The sequence below is a fragment of the Maylandia zebra genome, linkage group LG2 (assembly GCF_041146795.1).
Source record: "Maylandia zebra isolate NMK-2024a linkage group LG2, Mzebra_GT3a, whole genome shotgun sequence".
Lineage (NCBI taxonomy): Eukaryota > Metazoa > Chordata > Actinopteri > Cichliformes > Cichlidae > Maylandia > Maylandia zebra.
Genome location: NC_135168.1, coordinates 1,318,597 through 1,324,606, shown reverse-complemented (window position 1 = coordinate 1,324,606; position 6,010 = coordinate 1,318,597). Strand labels below are relative to the sequence as shown.

The following is a 6,010-nucleotide window of genomic DNA, read 5'->3' as shown; positions in this document are numbered from 1 at the left end:
AGATGTGTACCTTTTGAAATAGAATCATGTGGTTGTATTTTAACAAAGCATCAGTCACATTAAAACCTCACACACACACACACACACACACTGCTGTAAACGCCACTCTGGCCGTCTGATTTAAAAACACTCATGTGTAAAGCTTCCCTCTCCTCTGTTCCTCTCGTCTTTCCGCTCTCAGGCCGCTGATCCACTGTCTGAAATATTCAGTGTCAAACACTTAAAACGAGGAGAAGAAAAAAGAAGAAGCACCTCTCCACCCTGTGCTCGCCCGTGAGGGCAGGATGGTGTGGGGGTTTGATTAAACGTGTGGGTGGAGTGGAGCATGACGAGGTCTGCTCTGACTCCTATTTCACTCCATGAACTTTGGCTCCTCTTGTGGATTCGTGTGTTTGTTGGCGTGTTCCAAAGCAGCACACGTGAGTGAGAGAGCCTCACACTCATAGAGAGAGAGCTGGGCTTTAGCTGGCTTCACAGTAGTATTTGTATTCAGTCGTGGTTGTTGGCAGTCATCTCTGCTGACCCATTGTGTGTGTTTGACTTGATTCAGGTATAAAATACAAAAATACAGTGATTTTATTTTATTAATCCTTTATTTATCCAGGTAAAAAATCTCATTGAGATTAAAAATCTCATTTACAAGAGAGACCTGGCATAGCAACAAAAGTCACATACCACATAGGTATATAACATTTAAAACAAATACAATATCCCATACAAACATGTGTAAAATATACAATAACAGATCAAATTAAGAGTACATTAAAAACAATCACACTGAGTAAAAGAGCTGTTCTCTCGTTCCTTTAAGACAGACTTAAACTCTCCCAAGGTAACCAATTCTGATCATTTCAGTTCCTTCTGCAGATTATTCCAGGAAGCAGGGGCAGCGTATTTAAAGGCCTTTTTCCCCAATTCTGTTCTGATTTTTGGGACAATCAATTGTACGATTTTGTTCGAACGAAGGTTGTATTGGTTGTGGTTTTTACACATATAAACACATAAATAAGATGGAACCAGCCCAAGGAGAGATTTATAGATAAAAATCAACCAATGTCTCCAAATATGCAAAGATGGACATTTAGCAGCATCGTGAAAGATTAAAAATACAAGTATTATTTTCATTTCCAGCTCTGTAATTATATTTCTGTAATCCCTCTGCCTGCTTTCCTGGCCGTTCGGCTGCTTCTCTAGTCCAGTCATCTTCTATCCAGATGCCTTTGAGTCAATCACCTCCATTTTCGATGGTTTAAATCTGTGCTCTTGCTTTCAGACAGTCATTTGTGCATCAACCATCTCCACCTCAGCCAGAGCTCTATTCAAGCCGCCGACTCCATCTTCCTCCTGTGTCTGAAACAAGCATGGTTAGCTCCTATCCTGTGCTATCCTGTGTGACCAGGATGTCCTCTGTCACTGGTGCCATAGAGCTAAGAGTAGAGACAAGTGTGTTTTGTCTCACAGGGATTTCATGTAAGCACAACATCATACCTCATGACTGTGTTTACTATGCAAAGTAAACACAGTCATGAGGTCACGTGCATCACTAATGTGGCTGTTCATACACACAGACACAGATATTTTCACACAACTATCTTGCTAACAGAAAGAAATTAATGTTAATGTATAATTCCCGTAGAATTGAACGCACGTCCAACAAAGCATATTGTTTTAAGTTATGGGGAATAGTTAAAGGTACTTACAGGAAATGATTCCAAGCCTTCCAGCTCCGTGCTTCTTTGTATTGGCTGTATGACAAACCTGGGTGCGGTTTAAAGCTATCTCAGGTTATCTTCAATAATTCACAGTGATTTTCAGACCCATCAGTCTAAAAAGGAAAAGGTTGCTAATATCCTCCACTGATGCTGTGTACGCATCATTCTCAGCTCCTTTAATTGATCCAGTGAGCCTGCTGCTGCCGGCTGGCAGAGTTTTCTCAGCTGAACAAATGTAATTTATTGAGCAATAATATTTCACTTAACTCAGTGATACTCCTGCACACCGCTGTCAGTAGTAAGTGCGTATTTAGATCAACACTTCCATATTCTGTTTAGTCTGCCACAGTTCAGCAGCCAAAACCACTCAAGAGCAGCCTGGTGTAGTGTAATCCCTGGACTCCATGGCTGGCTGGAGGTGTACGGGATGAGGTCCCAGCAGAGCCATACGCCGTCTAGAAGAGGCAGCCTGTGAGCCTGTGCTCAGGGCTACTGAAACCCAGCTCGCCACACACATACACATACACATCAACACTCACAGTGAAAAACACAGCAGACGAGCTGCAACGGTTTTCTTCTGTGCTTAAAGCGAAATGCATTTGCATATTGTCAAATCTAATTACACACTTTTTTCTCCTACGTGTGTCTCCAGAGAAACAATATTCCTGTGGAAACCCTTTGGATAGATGCTCCTTTTCTGGCTTGCTCTTTGAAACCTGATGTTGAAGTTTCTCCAGCTGGATTTTTACTTGAAGCCTTCTCCCTTAATTCACTGTGACCACTCCTCCACTTCCAATGTGTTTACTTGTAAAGAGAAATCAGGTTACGGCTGTTTGCAGAATCCACAGCCTGTTGATGGAGACTGAGTCTGAATTACTAACACACAAACAACATTATACATGCGTCACAAAACTAACAGTGCTCAAACTCAGTTTTTATGCACAGTAAGAACATTTCCATCTTTTTAAATGAGGCCCAGTGTCACATCATCAGCTTTGTTCTCATGGCTCAGTATCTCATACTGAATCAGTGAGACTCGGCCGCAGACGTGTGAAAGTCAGGGCTCGTCAGACTGGAGACCAAAGTCAGCAGGAGTGCAGAAAACAAGTCTTACCCTGCTGATGTATCTATCTGATGTCCAGTGGACACTCGGTTCAGTATTCAGTGCACTGACTGGAACCACTGATTCTTTCCCCCTCTGTGTCATTCTGTCACCGAGGGGGGAAAGTGAGACTTTCATGAGCTGGTCAAGTGAAGATGTTTTTCTCTTCTCCAGCAGCTATGTGCCGTTTTAGTGACTCACTGTGTGCATGGTAGTTATAGAAGTAAAAACTGCACTTTAAAGAAGCTTTCCTCCACCCACGCGCTCATCGAGCGAGCTTCACTCATGTTTGTGGACAGACGGGCACCACAGCTGCTGCTGCTGCTCTGCTAGCTGCGGTGGCTCTGCTGAAAGATTGACTGAATCAATAAAGCAGATGGAGATGCATGCCTTTCCACGCACCTTTGGAGCTCTATTTTTATAAGCTTAGTGGCATCAAAGTCAAGTGCACTCTGAGCTCATCAAGGAAAACATACTTGGGGTAAACTAGCAGCCAGGCTAACCTGTTGCACCTGTAGCATGAAACTGGTCATGGCTTTAACTTCAGTACTGTCTGAAACGTCCCATGCTCACCTTGTGTTACCTGAGACAGCTCCACACTGTGTTAAGCAGCACACCTGTGGTGCTACACATTTTTAGAGTACTGCCTTGAGGTTATGATACTGGCTTTTTCTTTCTAATACAAATGTGTGAGCAAGGAAGACACCAACTCGCTCAATATATAATTCTATATAACCAAATGTAAGGCTCCATGGTAGCAAAGATACTGGAGTCAAGGTGTTACAATCCGGCGATGTGCTCTTCTGACCAGAAGAAATCCATGCAAAATACTTCATGTGCAGGACAGGAGTGGTCCCGGGGCCTGACAATGGGGGCAGTCATGTACTGCATGTAAACCTGTGATCCAAAGAGTTCACACTTCACTGTTCAATATCTTATTAAGTGGTATCTATCCTACATTGTGCACAGGCTCTGACTTCCTCAATGATTTCATGGGATCCTACATTTGATTCATTGAACCATTAACACACACACATTATTTATATCTATTTAAATGAGAATGCAGTCGTTAGAGTTTTCTTTGTTTCTCTGTAGTATTTTGTAAATAAATTGGTTTGAATACAAACGCTGGTCTAATTCATGTACCACGCTATCAGCCTCTGGTATGTGGAGCTTTCAGATCCTACAACCATAATACTGAGATCCATTTAGTCAGAACTCCAGACTAATAGTTTAGTGTATTATGTGAAGCTGATTAAACTAATAACGTTTCCAGATTTCCCATTCATGCTGATTATTTGGATTATGGATTAAAATCCAGTAACAAACATACTCAATGGTGTATTGGTCATTGGTGTCCATGAGAGTCATGGCTCGACTCTGTTGTCTGCCTGAATCACAGCCCCATTAGAATAATTGCAGTGAGTTCGGGGCGCTCTCCTTTCTGTTGAACTTGCCATCAAACCTCAGAGAGGAGCTCCAATGGGGGCTTGACTAACATATGAGCAGTGTCAAGAACACAACAGTGCACACATGTGATAACACTGATATTAATTTTCCATGCAAGCTCATATTTAGTGCATGATAAGAATGTTTCCACACAAATATCAGTAACTAAGAGACATTAAGCTCAGAGACACAAGAACAAAAAGAAACTGTGAGATGTCCAAAGGTCGCTGACATGCAACGGTGGCTAATAAACACGTGTGTGAGTGAGAACCAGGGGTTGTTACTCAAAAAAGTAATCTATTACACAATACTCTTTACTTAAAACTAATGCAGTACATTACTTAATTACTCAGCGGAGAAAGTAAACACACAGTTACATTATTACCTATTAAGCAGATAATAGCAGCGGTAGTGGTGCAGAAACACTGAGTAAGAAGAAATGCTGACTGCATCACAGGAAGCCCCCAGCAGCCTGTAGCAGCGTAACTAATGGAGGGTTTGGGGTAACCTCATCTAGCCCTGACTATGCTTTATTTAAAAGAAAGTTTTAAGTGTAAAGAAGAGAGAAGGTCCCTGTCTCCTGAACGCTCACTGGGAATGACCTCGTCGCTAAAGGCTTTGCCTCCCAGCCCGCTTAGAAATTAAAAACATTAACTTGTAGTTAATGCGAGGTCTATAGCACACAACACTTGTGAACAAATCTGTGAGTGAATCCTAAACGGGGGGTAGACGAGTTAAACAAAGTCTGACTGGTACTGCATTAAGCCACACTCCTTGTAGGAGTTGCTCTGAACAGGTGTTCAGCCTTCAGTGCAGTGGAGTGGGCAGGTGACGTGTGGTGGTGTGGGTTGAGGTTCAGCTGAACACAGTCTGCTGCACCAGCACAGATGTGTAATGAGCACAACAATGGGCACATTCCATTTCCCTTACGGGTTCAGGTGAACTGCTATGGACCGTATATCCACAGATGTAGGAATGTGTCCACACTTGTGAGCAATAAGCAGCAACTCACACAGACAAATATTCAGAGGATGAGGAGCTGACAGTTCTGCAGCAACTGAGCTGTCAGGTCATGTCAATATGGAGCCAAATCTCTGCAATGTTTCCAGCACACTGTTGATTCTGTGCCTCGTAGCACCAAAGTATATATACTGTAGTTGAACTACGATCAGCTGATTTCAGTTCGAGGGCCCGAGGAGGAAACAGCGGCCCAGGCTACAGTGTGGTTAAGGACATTTTATTTATATTTTATTTCACAAAAGAACAAGAGCACCATGCTGCAATGCAAACTGCATCCAGGACACACACCACTGCAAATGCTGTTAATACAGCTTCAACTCTTTGCAAGCGCCTGCACACACAGCATGATAGCACTAACCTGACCAAGAAACCAGAGTGATGGTACAGCTGAGCCCCCCAAGGGTGAGTTATGGACTCCAGTACAACACACACACACACACACACACACACACACACACACACACACACACACACACAGCCTGTGTTTGTAAGGAAGTGATGATGATTTATTTACAGTACAACTGCACCACCAAAACTTGTGGCAGCCTTCCAACTGTCACGCCTCCAGCTCAGCTCCGTCCTCCCACCAGGTCCTGGTGGATCATTGGATAATTCCATTATCTATTTTTTTTTTTTTTTTTTTTTTTTTCTTTTCTAAATGACATCAGAAACAGCAGTATGCGACATTACGTGATGGCAGAGCTTCAGTTCATCCTTTGTCATTTTT

At 42.8% G+C, this 6,010-nt stretch overlaps 1 long non-coding RNA gene across 1 annotated transcript; it reads right to left on the bottom strand.

The window, feature by feature from the left end:
- Positions 1-937: 937 nt before the first annotated feature.
- Positions 938-2,945, bottom strand: LOC143413438 (uncharacterized). Its single transcript, XR_013094041.1, has 3 exons — positions 2,827-2,945; positions 1,701-2,561; positions 938-1,350 (listed from the first exon to the last, which is right to left on the bottom strand). It is a non-coding gene; the product is annotated as an uncharacterized LOC143413438 (long non-coding RNA).
- Between the last annotated feature and the right edge of the window lie 3,065 nt (positions 2,946-6,010).